This window comes from Petromyzon marinus, chromosome 47 (assembly GCF_048934315.1).
Source record: "Petromyzon marinus isolate PM22_M1 ecotype Great Lakes invasive population chromosome 47, UKy_Petmar_22M1.pri1.0, whole genome shotgun sequence".
NCBI classification, from domain to species: Eukaryota; Metazoa; Chordata; class Hyperoartia; order Petromyzontiformes; family Petromyzontidae; genus Petromyzon; species Petromyzon marinus.
Genome location: NC_133713.1, coordinates 10,399,576 through 10,411,810, shown reverse-complemented (window position 1 = coordinate 10,411,810; position 12,235 = coordinate 10,399,576).

Below are 12,235 nucleotides of genomic sequence, written 5' to 3'. Positions count from 1 at the left end.
TCCTCCCTCTCCCCCCCCCCCCGAGCGAACCCTCTCGCTCGCTCTCTCCTCCCTCTCGCGCTTTGAGATCGTCTCCCGCCGCCTGCTCCCAGAGATCTCCCTCTCCCCGAGCTCTCTTAGCTCTCCCTGCTCCCCACTGCGCTCTCTCGCTCTCTCACCCGCTCTCAGATCTCGCCGAGCTACGTCCGAGCGCTCTCAGATCTCTCCTTCCTCTCCCTGAGATCCTTCCTTTCCGAGATCTCTCTCTCTCGCTATCCCTTATTCCTCTCCCCGTGCTATCTTAGCTAACCCCCCCCCCCCCCCTTTCTCTCGTTCTGAGTTTCCCTCCCTCTCCCCAATCTCCCTCTTCTCCAAGCTCTCCCTCCATCAGCTCTCTCCTAGATCTATCCCTTTCCCTGAGCTCTCCCTGAGCTCGCTACCCCGGCTATTCTTCCTCCTCCGTCGGGCTTCCGCTCTCCAAGGTCCCTTCCTCCTCTCCATCCCAGGTGTATTCGCTCTCTCCAAACGCCTTTTTATTTTGCTCTCTTCCCTCCTCTCTCTCTTTTTAAACTACAACAAGTGCTGCATCTGCACCCAGCACTCCTCGCAGTCCTACGGCCTCCGACGGTAGCTCATCGTGTCTCCACCCAGAGCTCTCATCGTGTCTCCACACAGATCTCTCATCGTGTCTCCACCCAGAGCTCGCATCGTGTCTCCACACAGAACTCTCATCATGTCTCCACACAGAGCTCTCATCGTGTCTCCACTCAGATCTCTCATCGTGTCTCCACTCAGAGTTCTCATCGTGTCTCCACGCAGAGCTCTCATCGTGTCTCCACTCTGATCACTCATCGTGTCTCCACTCAGATCTCTCATCGCGTCTCCACTCTGATCTCTCATCGTGTCTCCACGCAGAGCTCTCTCCGTGTCTCCACTCAGAGTTCTTATCGTGTCTCTACTCAGATCTCTCATCGTGTCTCTACTCAGATCTCTCATCGTGTCTCCACTCAGATCTCTCATCGTGCCTCCACTCAGAGTTCTCATCGTGTCTTCACTCAGAGCTCTCATCGTGTCTCCACGCAGATCTCTCCGTGTCTCCACTCAGATCTCTCATCGTGTCTCCACTCAGATCTCTCCGTGTCTCCACTCTGATCTCTCATCGTGTCTCCACCCAGAGCTCTCATCGTGTCTCCACTCAGAGCTCTCATCGTGTCTCCACCCAGAGCTCTCACCGTGTCTCCACCCAGAGTTCTCATCGTGTCTTCACTCAGAGCTTTCATCGTGTCTCCACTCAGATCTCTCATCGTGTCTCCACTCAGATCTCTCATCGTGTCTCCACTCAGAGCTCTCATCGTGTCTCCACACAAATCTCTCATCGTGTCTCCACACAGATCTCTCTCCGTGTCTCCACTCAGATCTCTCATCGTGTCTCCACACAGATCTCTCATCGTGTCTCCACGCAGATCTCTCATCATGTCTCCACACAGAACTCTCATCGTGTCTCCACACAGATCTCTCATCGTGTCTCCACACAGAACTCTCATCGTGTCTCCACTCAGATCTCTATCCGTGTCTCCACACAGAGCTCTCATCGTGTCTCCACTCAGATCTCTCATCGTGTCTCTACTCAGAGCTCTCATCATGTCTCCACACAGATCTCTCATCGTGTCTCCACGCAGAGCTCTCATCGTGTCTCCACTCAGATCTCTCATCGTGTCTTCACACAGATCTCTCATCGTGTCTCCACGCAGATCTCTCGTCGTGTCTCCACACAGATCTCTCATCGTGTCTCCACACAGATCTCTCATCGTGTCTCCACTCAGAGCTCTCATCGTGTCTCCACACAGATCTCTCACCGTGTCTCCACACAGATCTCTTATCGTGTCTCCACCCAGAGCTCTCTCCGTGTCTCCACACAAAACTCTCATCGTGTGTCCACTCAGAACTATCATCGCGTCTCCACATAGAGCTCTCCGTGTCTTCTTCCACCGAGCACACGGCCTCCTCCAGCGCCCGCTGCTCCATGAAGGCCGCCACGGCGTGGGTCAGCTCGTTCCCCGGGAGTTGACTCTCCACGAGCGCTCTCCTCCCCTCGCTCTCCGCTCTCTCTCTCCCCTTCCCTCTCCTCCCTCTCTCTCCATTACAGTGAGGGAAAAAAGTACTTGATCCCCTGCTGATTTTGTACGTTTGCCCACTGACAAAGAAATGATCGGTCTATAATTTTAATGGTAGGTTTATTTGAACAGTGAGAGACAGAATAACAATAACAAAAATCCAGAAAAACGCATGTCATAAATGTTATAAATTGATTTGCATTTTAATGAGGGAAATAATTATTTTACCCCCTCTCAATCAGAAAGATTTCTGGCTCCCAGGTGTCTTTTATACAGGTAACGAGCTGAGATTAGAAGCACACTCTAAAAGGGAGTGCTCCTAATCTCAGCTCGTTACCTGTATAAAAGACACCTGTCCACAGAAGCAATCAATCAATCAATCAGATTCCAAACTCTCCACCATGGCCAAGACCAAAGAGCTCTCCAAGGATGTCAGGGACAAGATTGTAGACCTACACAAGGCTGGAATGGGCTACAAGACCATTGCCAAGCAGCTTGGTAAGAAGGTGACAACAGTTGGTGCGATTATTCGCAAATGGAAGAAACACAAAAGAACTGTCAATCTCCCTCGGCCTGGGGCTCCATGCAAGATCTCACCTCGTGGAGTTGCAATGATCATGAGAACGGTGAGGAATCAGCCCAGAACTACACGGGAGGATCTTGTCAATGATATCAAGGCAGCTGAGACCATAGTCACCAAGAAAACAATTGGTAACACACTACGCCGTGAAGGACTGAAATCCTGCAGCGCCCGCAAGGTCCCCCTGCTCAAGAAAGCACATATACATGCCCGTCTGAAGTTTGCCAATGAACATCTGAATGATTCAGAGGACAACTGGGTGAAAGTGTTGTGGTCAGATAAGACCAAAATGAAGCTCTTTGGCATCTACTCAACTCGCCGTGTTTGGAGGAGGAGGAATGCTGTCTATGACCCCAAGAACACCATCCCCACCGTTAAACATAGAGGTGGAAACATTATGCTTTGGGGGTGTTTTTATGCTAAGGGGACAGGACAACTTCACCGCATCAAAGGGACGATGGACGGGGCCATATACCGTCATATCTTTGGTAAGAACCTCCTTCCTTCAGCCAGGGCATTGAAAATGGGTCGTCGATGGGTATTCCAGCATGACAATGACCCAAAACACACGGCCAAGGCAACAAAGGAGTGGCTCAAGAAGAAGCACATTAAGGTCCTGGGGTGGCCTAGCTAGTCTCCAGACCTTAATCCCATAGAAAATCTGTGGAGGGAGCTGAAGATTCGAGTTGTCAAACGTCAGCATCGAAACCTTAATGACTTGGAGAAGATCTGCAAAGAGGAGTGGGACAAAATCCCTCCTGAGATGTGTGCAAACCTGGTGGCCAACTACAAGAAACGTCTGACCTCTGTGATTGCCAACAAGGGTTTTGCCACCAAGTACTAAGTCATGTTTTGCAGAGGGGTCAAATACTTATTTCCCTCCTTAAAATGCAAATCAATTGATAACATTTTTGACATGCGTTTTTCCGGATTTTTTTGTTATTATTCTGTTTCTCACTGTTTAAATAAACCTACCATTAAAATTATAGACTGATCATTTCTTTGTCAGTGGGCAAACGTACAAAATCAGCAGGGGATCAAATACTTTTTTTCCCTCACTGTATTTATCCCCTGATTCTAATCTAGCTCTCCCCCCTCTCTCTCCCTTCGCTCTCCTCTCTCCGCTCGCTCTCCCTGTCTCTTTTTTTACGATCAGAGGAAACAAGAAGATGCTCGGTGTAGTCGGCACTTTGCTTCGTTCATCATTTCGTTTTTTATGCTTTGCTTTATGTGTCCCCCCCCCCCTTTTGTAAATGAAATATTTCACGAAAGATTTCACGCTCTGCTCTCTTCCTTCTTTCTCCTTCCCTCTCTCTCTCTACCCCCTCTCTCTCTACCCCCTCTCTCCCTATTTTATGTCTATGTTTCCCCTGTTTTCTATGTAATATTTTTTTTTAATTTTTTTTACAAGTGCTGCATCTGCACCCAGCCCTTCTCGCAGTCCTACGGCCTTCGACGGTAGCTCATATCTGCATGGAGAGCTCTCCGTCATCTGCCACCGAGCACACGGCCTCACGGCCTCCTACAGCGCCCACTGCTCCTTGAAGGCCGGCACGGCGTTTCCCCTCCACGGTCACCTTCCTCGCTCTGTATATGGCGAGCTTGGCGTAGCCGACGAGCACGTTCATCAGCCCCTGAAGATGTTGGGATCCGTCGCCCTTCGGGTATCCAAAGATGAGGACCGTCGGGGAGAAGTGGATGCTGAACCTTAGGAGGATGTTTCCCAGGACCTTGAACAGCGAGTCCAGGCTCTTGCACTCCACGTATCGGCGCGCCACCGTCTCCACTTTACCGCAGAACCGGCACTCCGGGGACGTGTCGGTGTAGCGCGCCAGGGAGGCGTCGGTGGTGACGGTGCCGTGGGCGATGCTCCAGCTGAGGTCGCCGATGCGGTTGTACGTCGGGCTGGAGTGGAGTTGCCTCCAGCGAGGCCTCTCCGGAGAGATGCAGGGCAGGGGCTTTCCTCCAGGCATGGTCCTTGTGGCTCCTCAGGGTGTCCTGTTGGTGAAACCGGACCATGTAGGAGTAGAGCACCTTCCTCTTTACATTTGCGAAGGCCACCTCCGGTAGGTCTTCCAGCCGGCACAGGTTGTGATTCGCATTCGTTTCTCTCCCCTCGCTCTCCCCGTGTTGGTACGGGCCATATGCGCTGCTGCTGCTGATGCGTTGCCTTCCCCTCGAGAAGATATCCCTGGTGTCAGTCTGCAGCTCTCCGTCCCTCTGCCTCCTTGCCGCTGTCTCCACTCTGATTGTATAGAAGACACGCGTGCGCGTCTGCGTTGAAACTTCTTTCGCACCCTACGTGGCCAGCCGTTGCTCAGCGGAGGTGCGTGTGAAAGGACGATGGCTGTTTGTTTTTATTTGTTGCTACCAGGATCGCCAACACTCAACCAGCAGCGAACCCGGGTATATTTCCACACGGGGATACCCATCCACGCGGGGTACCATGCCTACGGTGGCCTGCGCCTGGCAGCCGAGTGGCGAGAGAGGAAGGGGACTCGGGTTTGTGTTCATCAAAGAGGCGCCCCCCCCCCACCCAAATAAAAACAATTTGTGGACTCTTATTCGGTGTGAGAATCGCAACGACAGAGGCGGCGACCGCAGTCCGTGGACCCCCCCCCCCCCGCGCACCATCGCAGGCAACAACATCGGCCTTGAAACCTGAGCGGCGCGTGTGTCGGAACCGAAACGTCGAATTTTGTTTCGTACTTTTTTGTCGTCCATTCACTTAGCCGTGGGTGCGCCACGTTTTTTTTCGGAGTTAGGGTTGGAGTGGAGGTGGGTGTTTATAGTCGGCGTTTGGGTTCAAGTTAGGGCCGTGTTAAAAATAGAGTTGGGGTTGGAGTTGGGTCGCGATTGGGCTTCGGGTTTTCGTTGGGGGTCAGAGAGTTTGGGTTTGAAGTTCGGGTTCAGGGTTACTCACCTACTCACGCTGTTGCTCGACCAATCACAACTGCCCGGTAAAATTGCTGTTGATTAAATAACGTCTGCTGATGATGCTGTTTCTACGAATGATACTGCTGCCTGTTGCTGGCAACGTGTTTCTGCTGCTGAAGCTAATGCTGCTGCTGCTGATGACACTCACGATGTTGATGATGTTGTTGCTACTACAGCTGATGCAGAAGCTGCGGGAAGAGACCGCGGCCAGCAGAGGGCACCACACACACACACAAACCAAATACAAAGGAGTACCCGTTTCGGCTTGAACAGACTTTGGGCAAGTGATGTTACAATAGAAGACAAATACGGCCCCATGAGGGGGTAGTATGGCTATCAGCACGCCCAGCCGCCTTTGTCTCCCAGTGGCGATGTTTACACACCGCACCAGGTACTCATTTGAGGCTGAATCGACCGAGAGGAGGCCCATAACCGGTTCAGATAATCGTCACTGGTGTTGGCCGTGATCGGGAATCGCTTCGGTTTGCCCAGTTCGTAGCGTAGTGTCGCGCTAGCGGCTTCACTACGACTAATACATAGATGTAAACAGGCAAACACAAATACATACATATACACAGACACGTATACATATCCACACACCAAGGCCGTAATTATAATATATATTGGGGGGGGACACATCCACATCCCCCCCAATATTCAAATATGCTCAAAATGTCCCCCAATATATTACTATAAACAATATTTAAAAAAATATAATAATTGCTGTGCTATGTAAATAAAAACAACAATTAGCTAAATCTTGGCCACAATATCTGGACTTGTCTTCATATAACAATGCATAGATTTCTGTTTTTTGATTGTGGTTATAGTTGTACTTTCTAAAATCCCTAATCTCTGCCATGACATACAATGAAACAAGAAAAGGTACAAAAGAACAAAACAGAGCAATGTAAATACAATACACTATTAGACATTATTCTAACAAATTAATAAAAAGTCTATCCCATGCGTAAGTGATTTTTTTCTATTTTAGGTAGGAAATTAGTTTTAAAATTTAGATTTTTTTTGGGGGGGGGGACCCCTAGACTCCCTGGAAGATTTGGTGCTCCCCAATTTTGACTCCATGGCTACAGCCTTGCCACACACAGACACAATCCATCTGAGGACGCAGTAAATGTGCAGAAAGGGGCAGTGTTTTTGTCCAGGATTGATCGTAATATTTTAATTATTCTTAATAGCCAAACCCATCTCGCCTTATTTTGTCTGTTCATCGGCTTATAATAATGACGGGACCCCGGGGTCCCATAAGCCCCCTGGCTCTCGCATAAACATTATATTATATATAATATAATGTAAACATTACATTATATACATTATATAATGTAAACATTATATTATACATTATATTATATATAATGTAACATTATATTATATGTAATGTAAACATTATATTATATATTATATATAATGTAAACATTATACGATAATGTAAACAACAACTTTACTCTCTCTCACCAATGGGTTTGTAAGATGGTAGCAAGTGTTGTCTTGTTAAACTTTGAAACTGAAAAATAATTTACACCCCATCTGTCAATCATCGTGTTTCTCAGTGTGGATTTGTGAACACACTTTGTAAACAGTACATAAAATAGTACGCGTTTTCAATGCGTTGTTCATATTCTAACAAACGTTTATACCAATGTTACTCTACAGAGTAGTGGGTCGCCGCTCCTCTTATCCGCATTGATACGAGCGGTATGTGGGGACTATGGCTTAACGGTAAAAAAACAACTATCTGCACAGATGCATACGGAGAAGAGAAGTATTATCAAACAGGATGAATTAACGGTGCAACACATCTCATCTGTTAAATATCTGCAGGTAATAGGATTGTCATCGATTGTGGCTGCTGCTGCAGACATTGATAGGTCACAAATAATCATGAAAATAAGAGAGCAGTTTCACTGTATTATGCATGCCCCGTCCATTCCGTTCTCTATAGGATGCTCTATCCACTGCTGGCCTAGACTCTTGTGCCCCGCCCACTCCGTTCTGACACTTGAGCTACGCCCACTTTTAAACCTTTATAAATAGTTGCACTTAGAGGCTTACCCCCCTTTGCTATCCGCCTGATGACGACCACTTGTGTTGCGATCAAAACGCCGTAGTCTTTTGTTTATTTATTTTTTACTAATTTGAAACTATCAACGTGACTTTACCGGAAGACCCAAAGAATATTATGCATACCGTTACAACAAATAAAGGACTTAAGTCGTGTAGGCAGTTTGAGCAGCTTTGGATAAGACTTGTTATGATCCTGCCCACCGTACCCGAGCATTGAGTGCATTAGCTTGTTCAGCTCTCGTGCGCATTCGTCCTCGCTGATGCTGCGCTTGGACACGACAACGGAACGATCACGCGCCAGGCGGGTCGCGGAGTTTATGTGCACGGTGGAACGGAGTCGGCAAAAATAAATTATTTACGATTTTGACTTCCCGTTTATTCATCTCCCAGGGGTTCATATGAGCATAGGGTACAATCAGTGCCGGATGATCCTAGTAGCACAAGTAGCGACTACACATGTAGTAGTAGTAGCTACGGGCCCCGCACTTTCAAGGGCCCCGAGCTAAACGCTTTGAAGCTATCAAATCCGGTTCAGTAATTCTGCACTTGCTCTATTACTATAGTACTATACCGCCTTCAACTTTTATGAACGACTGGGCGTTTAAGGCTAGCGATTTGTCGTATTAACTGGCAAGTATAGCAAATGAAAACAATACAATTACTTTACTATGCAAGTTAAACATTTATGTGTTTTAATATTAATGTTTTATTTTAGAGCCCCTTTATATCATCATGCTACAGGCCCCGCAACTAGCTTAGTCCGGCACTGGGTACAATAACACATTGCAGGATTATTCCGCGTGGGCATTACCTTACCGTCTAGTGGTAGTGCCTTACGCCGCTAATCGCTATTGCCAAGCCAGCCTTGGGCTGCGGCGTTCCGCAGAGTATCGCGTGACGATCGTGTCTTGTAACGAATCGAATTTAAAGAACGCATCGACACCCTGACACCAACAGGGGGCGGTATAGGAGGACGCACAAAGGTCCCCCGTGTAGTTCAACAGGCTGTTGGGACAAGTGCTCTTCACGAACACCTGTTGATGAAGGGGCTGTTGTGGGCAGCACCACGCCAACAGCCTCTGTCTCGCCGGCGTTGACTTCGTGTACCCATCCCACGTGCTACTCAGTTTTAGGCTGAGTCAACCTAGGGGGAGGACGATGAGCCAGGCTGCGGTAATGTCCACACGCTGCATGTTCACCGCAAGTACTGTGTGTGGTTCATGCAGTGCTCGATTCCTTGATAAATGTTTCTATTTGATGTTTGAACATCTTAACGCCTCTTGTGTTTATTGCCAGAAAGGGTAAAAGCTATTATTATTATTTTTGTTCATACTTTGATACTTGCAAAATGGTCCCATTTTGTAGCTGCTCGTCTCGAGCTATGAGTGCTCTGATGGTGCACTGCCCTTGTACTGTTCGCTTGTTGGCGTTCTCTGGTTTGACACTGGTGAGACTAGGGCCTAAAGAAGGCTGTCTCTGGTGCAGACCAATAGATTTAAGAAAAAAAACAATGCATATATTACACTATGTAACACAATTTTTGTTCCTGGGTAGTAAGTGTTATTTCGTAATTGCTTATGCCTAAAAAGTATAGAAAATGGCTATTATTCCCCACAAACTTTGCTTTTGCGACCAGGACAGTGATATTTTGAAATTGACCTATTTTCAATGAGGAAATTGGCGAATTTGTGTATTTTCGTTCACATAAAGTCAGAAAAAACAACATATGAATCAAAATGAACATGTATTTATACTAAAGTAATACAAAATAACTACAAAAGATTTGGAAGTGAGTAGTTTTTCGAGATTTACGATTATACTGTAAATCACTTTCACGAATCAGTCCCTAAATGTAGTCTACCATCATGTTCTAGTTATACTGTCCTTGGTAGCGGCGTTCAAAGTCCAGTATATCCTGGTGGAAGCGCTCGCCTTGCTCCTCCGAGTACGCTCCCACGTTCTCCTTGAATTTATCAAGATGAGCATCAAGGATATGGACTTTGAGGGACATCCTACAGCCCATTGTGCCGTAGTTCTTCACCTGAGTCTCAACCAGCTCCACATCGTTTTCGACCTTGTGATTGCCCAGGAAGCCACGAACCACTGCGACAAAGCTGTTCCAAGCCGTTTTCTCCTTATTACTAAGCTTCTTGGGGAATTCATTGCACTCCAGGATCTTCTTTATCTGTGGTCCGACGAAGACACCGGCTTTGACCTTTGCCTCAGACAGCTTAGGGAAGAAGTCTTGAAGGCACTTGAAGGCTGCCGACTCCTTATCTACAGCTCTGACAAATTGTTTCATAAGGCCCAATTTGATGTGCAGTGGGGGCATCAGAACCTTCCGGGGGTCCACCAGTGGCTCCCAATTGACGTTGTTCCTCCCCACAGAGAACTCGGTCCGCTGTGGCCAGTCCCGCCTGTGGTAGTGCGCCCTGGTGTCCCTGCTGTCCCAAATGCAAAGATAGCAGGGAAACTTGGTAAAACCGCCTTGGAGACCCATCAGGAATGCCACCATTTTGAAGTCTCCGATGACCTCCCAGCCGTACTCATCATACTTCAAGGCGTCCAGCAAGGTCTTGATGCTGTTGTAATCCTCTTTGAGGTGCACCGAGTGAGCCAGGGGAAGAGACGGGTACTTGTTACCATTATGGAGCAGCACGGCTTTGAGGCTCCTGGATGAGCTGTCAATGAAGAGGCGCCACTCATTCTGGTTACAGGCGATTCCGATTGCCTCGAACAGACTGGTCACTGTGGCAGAAGCAGAGCCCATCTTGACGGGTGAAGAAGCTGCAAAAAGGATGGTGACGCTTCCTCTGATCTGCGACTTGCACACTTTCATCCAACAAGTTCCACTGCTTGAGCCTAGACGTCTAACGCTCGACATTGGACTTGGTGAGACCAAGATCTGTGATCAAGTCGTTGAGGTGTTTTTGGTTGGGGTAGTATGGGTTTCTCTCCTCAGCTCCACCTCTGAAATTGTCATTTGGATCTACAACGTCTTCCTCACTCTGTGACTTGCTGCTCTCGTCTAAAGACGGCTGCTCTCTGCGGAGGAGTGGGTACGGTGAGCTCATGGCAGTGTGGCACCGGGGCGATGGATGAACGAAGGTGCGGATACGTGATAGCAGGTGCATGCTTGCCAGTCTGACGTTTGGAAGGGTCCACCATGCAGAAGTAGCAGTTGCTTGAGTGGTCAGTGGGTTCCCGCCAAATTATCGGGATAGCGAACTTCATGGCTCTCTTTTCCCGTCTGTACCATCCTACAAAAATACATTTATTTCACCCATGACTAATGTGTAAGAGATTATCTCAACATTTTTCATAAATGATATATATATTTTTTCAATAACATTGAAAATTGTAAAACATTTTTAAACTAAAAACTTTTACAATTTTTAACAAATTTCATAACATAAAATTCCGAGCAACAATTGTCCATCTTACCTTCCAGAGTTTTTTTTTGCATTGCTCGCAGGTGAAATGAGGTGCCCAGGGTTTGTCTTGATCCCCGACAGGCATGCCGAAATATGCCTTGTAGGCCTCACACATCTTAGCAGATGCTTCCACAGAGGACTTATTCGCTTTTGTCTTGATAAATTGGCCGCAGACAGCAAAATGCGTCTGCCAGATGCTTCCAGCCTCTTGATGGCATCTCAGAAAAATGCAGATATGTATCCACTTAGGCAGCTGGAACTAAACTGAACTGGTGGGCTCAAGGCCCCTGTATTTATACTATTGTTTATATTACTGGAAAGTTCTAGAATGTTCTAGAAGTTACTCCAAGTTTACTCAGCACGGAATCTATCTGGAATGTTCTGTAAAATAGGTAAATTTCATAATATCACTCTCCTGGTCACAAAATCAAAGTTTGTGGGCAATAATAGCCATTTTCTGTACTTTTGAGGCATAAGCAATTAGGAAATAACACTTACTACCCAGGAACAAAAAATAAATATCACACAGTGATATCAGAGCATGCTTGTTTTGCATGTTAACCAAAAGTACGTGTGGTTAATGCAGACTTGATTCCTTGCAAAAGGTGTCTATTTGGTGTTTGAACATCTTGACATGCGTTTTATTGCCAGAAAGGGTAAAACCCATTCTTATTTTTACATGCCGTCACGTGTTTGTTCCCTTAATCTGTGAGTTCAATATGTGTGTCTCTCGGTGCAATTCGCAGCGTGCCGAGTGCATAATGCAGCGCACGTGACTTTGATGGTGACGCTGAAGTGGACGGTGTACCCGTAACATGATTTGTATGATGGCCATGATGATGGTGATGGCATCACTCTACACAGACCTCTGCCATCCGCCTCTCCCCCCGAACTCGCAGCTGACACGGAGCTCGCGTTGCAGCACCGGCCTGAATCCACATCTCGCAGCGCCTTTGTTTCGTCACCGACATCATCAGCCATGGTCAATCCGCTGCTGGATGAAGGCCTCTGCCGTGTGCCGTGCGTGCCTTCATAGGTTGCTCGCTAGCAGCACTTGACGTTGACTCGCCGCACAAGCGGCTGGTCGTTTGGGACGCAGCTGACCG